General features: G+C 40.5%; 1 long non-coding RNA gene across 1 annotated transcript in view; it reads right to left on the bottom strand.

The window, feature by feature from the left end:
• Positions 1-1,450: 1,450 nt before the first annotated feature.
• LOC141129866 (uncharacterized) overlaps positions 1,451-11,981 on the bottom strand; it is a 73,119-nt gene continuing 62,588 nt past the window's right edge. The window contains exon 3 of the long non-coding RNA XR_012241889.1: positions 1,451-1,542. This is a non-coding gene — a long non-coding RNA (uncharacterized lncRNA). The remainder of the gene's footprint in view (positions 1,543-11,981) is intronic.

Here is an 11,981-nt window from a genome sequence, read left to right as displayed (position 1 = left end):
CAGACAGAAGATCTCCATTTCATAGTCCCCGTCTATGTTTTTGCCCACATATATGTTTCTACAAGGAACTTTGTACAACCTCAATTGGATAGAGTAAGTGCTTCTCAATCCTCTAGACTGGGAACAGGAATGTTGCAAGTGCTCTTTACAAAACTAATCATTTTACTTCTGTGTTTCACAAAATAAAATGTAGGCTTGGCTTTAAATGTTAATAAAAGAAACAGTGGTAAAAAGAACCTGTGCATAAGACATTTTAAAAAACATGTAATTTTTTGATGAAAAAGGATTCTTACAAAGCAGGAAACATAATGAGCTTAAAGCCATAATCCTCTTGCCAATGAACTGTGAAAGAGTTACATTTGCCACTCAGTTTTGACTGCATTTTATTTCTGACAATATAGGTCAAAATAAAAAGTTAACTGATTACTAAAGATTGATATGTGTGCACTTTAATCACAATGCATAGCACAAAGCCTGGGTATTGCTTCAGAAAGTGAACAACACCAGCAAATTGTTCTCTGATTTTATTGATTCATCCCTCCTTTCATGTACAGAACACTTCCGAAACTGAGCTGTTGTTTTCTGAATTGATTTTGCTGTGTCAGCCTTATTGAGGCCTAGATGCTTTTTTGGCTTTCATGTGAATGAGCAATTTCCTAGTTAGACACACTGGATTTAGATTTGGGTCAATGAAAGCTTTACTGTGTCCTTTCTTTCTCTTCACATTGCTCACAAAGGAGAACTAAATTCCATTCAACCTTTTACTGGCCACTGTGGAATCTTGAGCAAAGCAATTCTATCTTGGTTGAGGAAACAGCAAGCCATTGCTAGAGCACAAATAAAAATCCACTTTTTCACATGCATTAAACTTTCTGGTTTTAATGCTGCTAGGGTTGCATGTAGATTTGTTTAACTATTCATTAAACCCACTAAATAACACAGGAATATATCCTTCTGAATTGGGAGTTACTGGATTTCTCTAAACATTATTATTTAGACAAAAGAATGGCATATATGTTTGGTGACATTTACTATAATTTTAAACACTATGCAATGATTTAGTGTATCGCTTACTAACAATAACTAATCACTAACTAAGTCTACATCAGTGTTTCTCAACTCCAGTCCTCAAGGCGCCCCAACAGGTCATGTTTTCAGGATTTTCCTCAGATGAAACGGCTGTGGTAATAACTAAGGCAGTGAAACTGATCCATTCACCTGTGCAAAATAATGGAAAGCCTGAAAATATGACCTGTTGGGGCACCTCGAGGACTGGAGTTGAGAAACACTGGTCTACACTATATACACCTAGGTATTCTACTAATATACTCAGCGAGTAGTAAACCATAAAAGTAAATGTCAAATTCCCTGTTTGCACATTCCAACCATTGGAGCATGCAATGCAAAAGAAAAAAAAAACACTTGTATACTTACTTTTTTTTCCAGGTTTCTTTGTCAGGTCTGGTGATGTCACAGGTTCTATTTACCCTCATCTTCCTCCATCAGTTAGCAGTACTATGTAGGATCTGTTGGCAGATGAGTCTGCAGAGAACAAAGCCAAAGTTTGGGTGAATATAACAGGCATAGCTGATTTTTATTTTTCAGAGATATGGTGAACAATGTTTGTTTTTCTGTGCTGGACTTGTACCTTAAGCTCTATAACCCCATTTACTATGACCTCCTTACACCATGTCTTAATACTACATGATAATATTGCATAAAATAAGATATACATAAACATGTGTTGGGCTTATAAACATTTTTATGCTAACAGCAACAAGATTAGTGCAATGTTGGTTAACAAGCTTCACTCATTTGCTCCTGCACAACCCACTCTTTCATTAGAAACTAGATTCCGTTTATGTACATCTAATCCTGTATACATTTTGGAGGAATTCTGCCACCATTTTACAAAGCTGTATGCAAAGTCACAGGAGCCCCCCCCCCCCCCCCCCCCATATATTCACTTTTCTAAGCAATATATTCCCTTGTCAACTATCTTTGACAACCAGTGAGAGATATTGGGCGCTGATATTACTGTGGAAAAAATACCTCAAACTATTAGAGAACTTAAAACACACAAAGGTTCTGACACAAGATGGCTTCTCAGTACTGTTTTATAAGAAACTTGAAGTTGTTATTGCACCCTATGAGACTAAATTGTTTATACAGCTCAAACAAGAAGGCCACCTTTGTTTAATCAGTTCCAGTCTGGGCCAATTCTGAAATTTGTCATGCATGTAAAAATCTGCATTTTTTTGCTAGCAAATTACTTAGAACCCCCAAACATTATATATATATATATATATATATATATATATATATATATATATATATATATATATATATATACACACACACACACACACACACACACACACATATATATATATTTCATATAGATATATATTTATATATATCTATATATATATATATATATATATATATATATATATACACACACACACACACACACACACATATATATATATATATATATATATATATATATATATATATATATATATATATATATATATATATTTTTTTTTTTTTTTTTTTTGTTACATAGTTACATAGTAGGTGAGGTTGAAAAAAGACACAAGTCCATCAAGTCCAACCTATGTGTGTGATTATGTGTCAGTATTACATTACATATCCCTGTATATTGCGGTCATTCAGGTGATTATCTAATAGTTTCTTGAAGCTATCAATGCTCCCCGCTGAGACCACCGCCTGTGGAAGGGAATTCCACATCCTTGCCGCTCTTACAGTAAAGAACCCTCTACGTAGTTTAAGGTTAAACCTCTTTTCCTCTAATTGCAATGAGTGGCCACGAGTCTTATTAAACTCTCTTCTGCGAAAAAGTTTTATCCCTATTGTGGGGTCACCAGTACAGTATCTGTAAATTGAAATCATATCCCCTCTCAAGCGTCTCTTCTCCAGAGAGAATAAGTTCAGTGCTCGCAACCTTTCCTCATAACTAAGATCCTCCAGACCCTTTATTAGCTTTGTTGCCCTTCTTTGTACTCGCTCCATTTCCAGTACGTCCCTCCTGAGGACTGGTGCCCAGAACTGGACAGCATACTCCAGGTGCGGGCGGACCAGAGTCTTGTAGAGCGGGAGAATTATCGTTTTATCTCTGCAGTTGATCCCCCTTTTAATGCATGCCAATATTCTGTTTGCTTTATTAGCAGCAGCTTGGCATTGCATGCCGTTGCTGAGCCTATCATCCACTAGGACCCCCAAGTCCTTTTCCATCCTAGATTCCCCCAGAGGTTCTCCCCCCAGTGTATAGATTGCATTCATATTTTTGACACCCAAATGCATTATTTTACATTTTTCTACATTGAACCTCATCTGCCATGTAGTCGCCCACCCCATTAATTTGTTCAGGTCTTTTTGCAAGATTTCCACATCCTGCTGAGAAGTTATTGCCCTGCTTAGCTTAGTATCATCTGCAAATACAGAGATGGAACTGTTTATCCCATCCTCCAGGTCATTTATGAACAAATTAAATAGGATTGGTCCCAGCACAGAACCCTGGGGGACCCCACTACCCACCCCTGACCATTCTGAGTACTCCCCATTTATCACCACCCTCTGAACACGCCCTTGTAGCCAGTTTTCAATCCATGTACTCACCCTATGGTCCATGCCAACGCACCTTATTTTGTACAGTAAACGTTTATGGGGAACTGTGTCAAATGCTTTTGCAAAATCCAGATACACCACGTCTACGGGCCTTCCTTTATCTAGATGGCAACTCACCTCCTCATAGAAGGTTAATAGATTGGTTTGGCAAGAACGATTCTTCATGAATCCATGCTGATTACTGCTAATGATATCATTCTTATTACTAAAATCTTGTATATAGTCCCTTATCATCCCCTCCAAGAGTTTACATACTATTGATGTTAGGCTAACTGGTCTGTAATTCCCAGGGATGTTTTTTGGGCCCTTTTTAAATATTGGTGCTACATTGGCTTTTCTCCAATCAGCTGGCACCATTCCAGTCAATAGACTGTCTGTAAAAATTAGGAACAACGGTCTGGCAATCACCTGACTGAGTTCCCTAAGTACCCTCGGATGCAAGCCATCTGGTCCCGGTGATTTATTAATGTTAAGTTTCTCAAGTCTAATTTTAATTCTGTCCTCTGTTAACCATGTAGGTGCTTCCTGTGTTGTGTCATGAGGATAAACACTGCAGTTTTGGTTACTGAAGCCCCCCGATTCACTCGTGAATACTGAGGAGAAGAATAAATTCAATACCTCTGCCATCTCCCCATCCTTTGTAACCAGATGTCCTTCCTCATTCTTTATGGGGCCAATATGGTCTGTCCTCCTTTTTTACTGTTTACATACTTAAATAATTTCTTGGGATTTTTTTTGCTCTCCTCCGCTATGTGTCTTTCATGTTCTATCTTAGCCATCCTAATTGCACCCTTACATTTCTTATTGCATTCTTTATAAATTCTGAATGCTGTGGATGATCCCTCAACCTTGTATTTTTTGAAGGCCTTCTCCTTTGCTTTTATATGCATTTTTACATTGGAGTTAAGCCATCCAGGATGTTTGTTCGCTCTTTTAAATTTATTACCCAATGGGATACATTGGCTAATGCCCTTGTTTAATATGCTCTTAAAGCAAACCCATCTCCATGTTATCCATCTCAAGTCTGGGCATGTTCACCCCTCCAGTCCAGGCCAATTTTCAGCTTTTGGCACTGTCACACTTTGAGTTACAGTTACTCGGGCATGCAACACTGTACCCAAATGCAATTTGTACCACATTTTGTGAGAGAGATAGAGGTTTATTTTATTTTTTATTATATACCGTATTTATCGGCGTATAACACGCACTGGCGTATAACACGCACCCCAATTTAGGAGGGAATTTTAAGGAAAAAAAACTTTTAGGAGGGAAGTTGAAGGGAAAAAACTTACATTTAAATGCCCTTCATTGCAGCCTTGTCAGTGCAGCCATGTCAGTGCAACCTTGTCAGTGCAGCCTTGTCAGTGCAGCCTTGTCAGTGCAGCCTTGTCAGTGCAGCCTTCCCCAGTGCAGCCTTGTCAGTGCAGCCTTCGTCAGTGCAGCCTTGTCAGTGCAGCCTTCCCCAGTGCAGCCTTGTCAGTGCAGCCTTCCCCAGTGCAGCCTTGTCAGTGCAGCCTTCCCCAGTGCAGCCTTGTCAGTGCAGCCTTCCCCAGTGCAGCCTTGCCCCAGTGCAGCCTGGGATCCCCTGTCCCTGCTTCCAGGGCTTCAAAATCGCGGTCCGCGATTTGAAAATGGCGCCGCCGGCGCCGAAGTACACAGAGCCGGTCCTCGGCTCTTTCCGGCGGCTCTCGTTTACTTTCGGCTCCACTCGTAGTCCCGAGCGGAGCTATCCGAGTAGGTTCGGATAGCTCCGCTCGGGACTACGAGTGGAGCCGAAAGTAAACGAGAGCCGCCGGAAAGAGCCGAGGACCGGCTCTGTGTACTTCGGCTCCGGCGGCGCCATTTTCAAATCGCGGTCCGCGATTTTGAAAATGTGACAGCTCGGGATCGGCGGGGATTGGCGTATAACACGCACCTGCGACTTTCCCCTGATTTTAAGGGGAAAAAAGTGCGTGTTATACGCCGATAAATACGGTAAATGAAAACATAGGGGGTTATTTACGAAAGGCAAATCCACTTTGCACTACAAGTGCACTGCAAGTGCACTTGGAAGTGCAGTCGCTCTAAATCTAAGGGGTAGATCTGAAATGAGTGGAAGCTCTGCTGATTTTAATGCTCCAATCATGTGCAAGCTAAAATGCTGTTTTTTATTTTATTTTTCATTTATTTTTATTTAGTCACATGCCCCCCCTCGGCTCTACAGCGACTTTTCTTCCAAGTGCACTTTCAAGTGCACTTGCAGTGCAAAGTGGATTTGCCTTTAGTAAATAACCCCCCCTGGTGACATTTTTGTGAAAAAAAAAAACACTTTTTATTCTTAGATTTTGCTCTGCCTAATTTAGAAGTTGCATTTTTTTGTCACAGTTTTTTGGAAAATAAAGAAATTATATAAACTGAGTTTGTCATTTTCTCACATGCATCATAGACATACTTGTATTTAAATGCCAAAACACATTCTGCTATGCCTCCTGAGAATGGGGATACCATATGTGTGAGACTTGTTCACACTCTAGATGCATAGACGAGTTCAAAATCCAAGGACCAACTTCAGGCATTCCAAGGACATAAATTAATCTAATTTCCTGACTACCTATCACATTTTTGGAGGCCCTGAAGCACTAGGACAGTAGAAACACCCACAACATAACCCCATTTTGGAGAGTAAACACAGGTATTTTTAAGAAGCATGGACTGTCTTTCTGAAGACTTTTTGTCACATGATTTTGGAAAATGCAGAAAGAAAATGAGCACTGGGACAGTGGAAACACCCATAACATTACTCCATTTTGGAAAGCAAACCATCCAAGGTATTTTATGAAAGGTATAATGAGTCTTTTGAAATGTAATTAGTTTCTGGAAAATGTAGAAAACTATTTTTTTTATACAAAGTTGTCAATTAATAAGATATTTCTAACAAACAGTATGGAGATACTTGGAAATACACCACAAAACACATTCTGCTACTTTTCCCAAGTGTGGAAATACCACGTGTTATGTTGCGTACACACAATTGGAATTTCCGACAACAAATGTTCGATGTGAGCTTGTTGTTGGAAGTTCCGACCGTGTCTAGGCTCCATCAGATATTTCCAGTCGGAATTTCCGACAACAGATATTTGAAAGCTGGATCTCAAATTTTCCGACAACAAAATCCATTGTCGTAAATTCTGAGGGTGTGTAGACAATTCTGATGCAACAAATTCCACGCTTGCTCTGAATCAAGTACGAGACGGAAGCGCTCGGTCTGGTAAAACTAGCATTCGTAATGGAGATAGCACATTCCTCACGCTGAATATTTTTTTTATGCAGCGCATTCTCTTCTTCTTTAGAATTGGTTGGTGTTGGTTTCCTTTGTTAATTTGACATTGTCTTTTTGAAATGTACCTGCCTACTCACAAACAAACTGTCCTTTTGAACTAAAACAAATAGCCAAGTATTTGTGAAAAAAAACTAGACATTTATTAGAGGTCATAACAAAATAAAGAGGAAGGCAACGCTGGATAAACTGTTTAAATTGGCGAAGCCTTTGTACCCCAGGGCAGACATCAATTATTTGACAGGCAAAATTGACAGCCTGAGGAGACCATTTAATAGGGAACACAATACGGTCCAGGACTCCAAGAGATCAGGAGCAGCAGCAGACGACATGTATGTCCTGAGGCTGAGGTCTTACAACAGCATGCGTCTTTTGCCAGACCAGACTGAACCCAGGCCATCACTCTTTTGTCTTCCTTCCATGCTTCCTTCCAGGCTGTGGCTGTGGTGTTGGAGTTGTGGCAGGCGGTGGAGGAGGAGTATGGTCCAACTCACATACATGACTTTTTTGTGAGTTTGCCCATCACCCCCTTGTTTAGGGCCTGATACATGACTTTCTCACAAATGAGGCGTTGGCCCACCTCCATTTCCTGCAACTTGCTGGCTGCCATGCAGGCATAGGCCTCTTAAAGTTGGGGGTGGTTCTGAGGGCCGCAGTAGCCTGCCGAATCAAAGAAAGCGCTGACTCCTCCACGTTACTCCCCTTCCTGGGCCTTTTTGTTGGAAGGCAGAGGGGAGGAACCTGCAATTTGGTCATGCTACTGGGCATGGCCACCTCCTGGCTGCAACTTTCCACTGCCACCTCCTTCCTGTGACTTTCCTGTGTATGAAAATGGGACAGAGTTTTAGGTTTTTGGTCATCCATCACACACAATTTCGAGCTCATGACTGTTGCGAATTGAATTCTAACAAATAGAAAAGACTATACTTCTGACCCCAGCATTTGTCATTCTTGTCCCAATAATAAAATAATTTGGCTACTACTGTCTATTGATATGTAAACCACTTTGTTAATTCTGAACTTAGTGATCAATAATAACATCTAGTTAACAACATACATTTTTGGCAAGAAATCTGTTGAACAATGCTATAACTGGCTCAAGCTGGGTTCCTCCACATCTTCCTGGGTGGAAGGCCCAGGTTGGACTTCTGAAGTCTCATATGAGGTGGAAGGAAGAGTGGAAGGAAGGGTTGAGAGTGATGGCCAGATTTCAGTCTGGTCTGACAAAAACCGCAGTCTGTCATAGTACCACAGCCTGAGGACATAAACGTCATCTGCTGCTGCTCCTGATCTCATGGAATCCTGGACCTTCTTGTGCTCCCTATTATATGTGCTCCTCAGGCCACCAATTTTGAACTTCAAATAGGGGAAGGTTGCGGTGGTAATAACCGGCTTCACCAATTCCAGAAATGTATCCAGCGCTGCCTTGCTCTTTATTTTATTATTATAAAAAGGGTGTTTCACCTGCCACAGACAGGGCAGCTCCCTGTATTTATCAATGAAGCTAGGGAGGAAGTCATGATCGTTGAATCTATGCATTTTCTCTGCAAGACACAACAAAAGACAAACCCTAATGTCAGGCTAAACTCTCCTAATCTTGTCCCAATATAGGCCTTAATCTAAAAGCAGTATAGGCCACTGATGCCCCAAGTTAAAATTGTATCTTCGTTTGCACGATCAGCGCTTACGCTACTCCATCCTCCTCTCACAGATCGTACGTATGACGCGCGTGTGTTACGCTTTATATACACTGCGCATGCGTGAAACTCTGCCCGCCCCTGACCTTCTTTCTAGTATCTAGTATCCCCACCCCTTCTCTTTTGGCGCAGTGGGAGAGCACATGGCAGAGAGACAACAGGTACATACAGAGGAGAGTAGCAACGATGAAAGCCCGGAGCCACAAATGTCATGATCCAGGAGATTTAAGGCCTCAAATATGTAATTTGGTGAGATGGTGGAGATGGTGGACATCTTGAAGAGGGCCAACTATGACGGGAAATATGGAAAGTACAGCAACCCAAATGTGAGAAAGGCCAAAATCATGACTAAAGTTGTGAAAAGTCTGCAGAAGAATTTTGGGGTATGGCGATCCAAGGATCAACTGAGGAAACAATGGTCAGACCTCAAATTGAGGGAGCAGGATCAGTACAGAAGAATCAAGAGAGTGCTGCAAAAAAGTATTTTGTCATGTGTTACTATTATTATTATTACTTGCAATCTGCTCCATGTGCTTTTCTTTACTGTTGTATAGGGATGAGCTTTGCGTTTGAGTCGAACTCATGTTCGACTCGAACATCGGCTGTTCGCCAGTTCTCCAAACAGCAAACAATTTGGGGTGTTCGCGGCAAATTCGAAAGCCGCGGAACACCCTTTAAAAGTCTATGGGAGAAATCAAAAGTGCTAATTTTAAAGGCTTATATGCATGGTATTGTCATAAAAAGTGTTTGGGGACCTGGGTCCTGCCCCAGGGGACATGGATCAATGCAAAAAAAGTTTTAAAAACGGCCGTTTTTTCAGGAGTAGTGATTTTAATAATGCTTAAAGTGAAACAATAAAAGTGTAATATTCCTTTAAATTTCGTACCTGTGGGGTGTCTATAGTATGCCTGTAAAGGGGCACATGTTTCCCAAGTTTAGACCAGTCTGACAGCAAAATGACATTTCAAAGGAAAAAAAGTCATTTAGAACTATTCGTGGCTAATAATGAATTGCCGGTCCGACAACACACATAAAAGTTCATTGATAAAAACGGCATGGGAATTCCCCACAGGGGAACCCCAAACCAAAATGTAAAAAAAAAAAAAAATGACGTGGGAGTCCCCCTAAATTCCATACCAGGCCCTTCAGGTCTGGTATGGATATTAAGGGGAATCCCGGCCAAAATTTTAAAAAAAAAATGGCGTTGAAATAGTGACCACAACAGGTAAGTGTCTGAGACCACTGCTTCAGGTAATAGATGTATGCCTGCATATTTATAATACAGGTTGTGTTTTTTTATTTTAGGTGATGTGGATATTGTGGAAGAAGAAACTCATTTCACAAGTGCACGTGCACATGTCCTCATCGAGGAGATCATGGTGTGCAATCGTGATTTAGAAAAGATAAAGGAAAACATCAATGGTGTTCAACAAAAAATGAAGAACATCAATGATGTTTTAGGCAGAATATAAAACACACAAAAATTGTACCATTTTGTCCAAGACTTTTTTCATTTTAATTCAATTTTTAAAGTATTTTAAAAGCCAAATTTTGAAGATGCACACAGTGTGTCAACATGTGCTATCTGCCATCATGGGATCCGATGAAGGCAATATCAACACAGTTTTGACATACTAATATCTGATATTGACTTCACTTTTTCAAAGTTGAACTTTGTAAGTTCATGAGTTGTGTATGTTATGGTTTGAAACATGCCTGTTTAACCAAAAAAATTGATATTTCTAATGTCAAACATAAAAACAAAGGTGTTGGTTTGTTCAAAAACCCTTTTCTAATGCACATGTAAATGTGCTTTGAGTAAAATGTTTTATACCTCAACAATGTGTGGCTTCTTCTTTCAATGCTCAATACCAGTTTTTGGAGTAAGTTGGTGTTTACAGTGACAATGGGGGTTATTCACTAAAGGCAAATCAACTTTGAACTACAAGTGCACTTTCAGTTCAGTTTCAGTGCACTTGTAGTGCAAAGTGGATTTGCTTTTACTAAAAAACCCCACACAGTGCTCTAAAATTGGCCCCAATCAGGCCATTTTAGACACTCAAAAAAATTAATTCATGGTGCTGAAAAGGATGATTATTTTTAACATTAATGCATTACATACATTAACAAAAACAATGTGTGTGTAGCAGACCCACAACAGAATAGTTAGCTGAAGAAGAGATTGCCACTTCATGTATCAAATAAATTACGTTTGCACTATTTAACAAAATGGAAAAAAAAGAAAAGTCCATTGGAGAACCTAGGAGACAGCTAAAAGAAACACAAGCAGTAAATCAAATGAAATATTATTTCAGTTTAAAGAAAATTTAAAAAAAAAATGTTTATCAAACATTTGCTGGCATATCAATGGCCCCCCTACCCGCAAAGTATTCCAGATATTTTTGTAAGACTTTTCGGGCTCTTTGGGGGGGGCAAGCCAGGACGGCCAGCTTCAAGTGCCATCAGGGTTGGTTGATCTGGAAAGCCAGCCTCAGGCCCAACTGAGACCACATAGTTAGTAGCATTTTTCCTTAGAAAATTGTGCAGAATGCAGCAGGCAAGGACTATATGGTTGAGTTTATATTCCGCCATGTGGATTGGCGTCAGGAATAGGCGGAACTGGCTGGCCATTATGCCGAAAACATTCTCCACCACTCTTCTGGCTCTGGCCATCCAGTAGTTAAAAACCCTCTGGTCCGGCATGAGGGTCCTCATGGGAAATGGCCTCATCAGATGTCCTCCTAGCCCAAACACTTCATCAGCCACGGGCACGAACGGAAGACCAGCCACGTTGTATTCTGCAGGTGGCAAGCCCAAGCCACCATTCTGGAAATGTCTGTAAATCTCCGTCTGGGTGATGATTCCACCATCCAACATCTGGCCATTCTTCCCCACGTCCACATACAAAAACTTGTATGTCACCGACACCACCGCCAACATCACTATACTATTAAACCCCTTGTAATTATAATAGTATGACCCTGAGTTGGGGAGTGGTACAATGTGGATGTGTTTCCCATCGATTGCCCCTCCGCAGTTGGGAAAGTCTCAACGCTGGGCAAAGTGGGATGCCACAGTCTACCATTCCTGTGGGGTTGAAGGAAACTGTGGAGTCAAACAAGAAAAAAAATTAGTACTTTTGCACATAAACATTGCAAGCAGATTAGACACAAACATTCTTGGCTAACATAAGTATAATATTTATTTTAAGGAGTATTTAACGACAAAAGTATAAGGTACACTTATCCAATTCCTCCTCCCCTCTGATGGCCCAGTGAAAAAAATGTATGTTGGAGGGTTGTTTTGGACAGGTA

The sequence above is a fragment of the Aquarana catesbeiana genome, linkage group LG02 (genome assembly GCF_042186555.1).
Source record: "Aquarana catesbeiana isolate 2022-GZ linkage group LG02, ASM4218655v1, whole genome shotgun sequence".
Lineage (NCBI taxonomy): Eukaryota > Metazoa > Chordata > Amphibia > Anura > Ranidae > Aquarana > Aquarana catesbeiana.
Note: the sequence above shows the minus strand (reverse complement) of the source record. Positions and strands in the feature narration are given on the sequence as shown.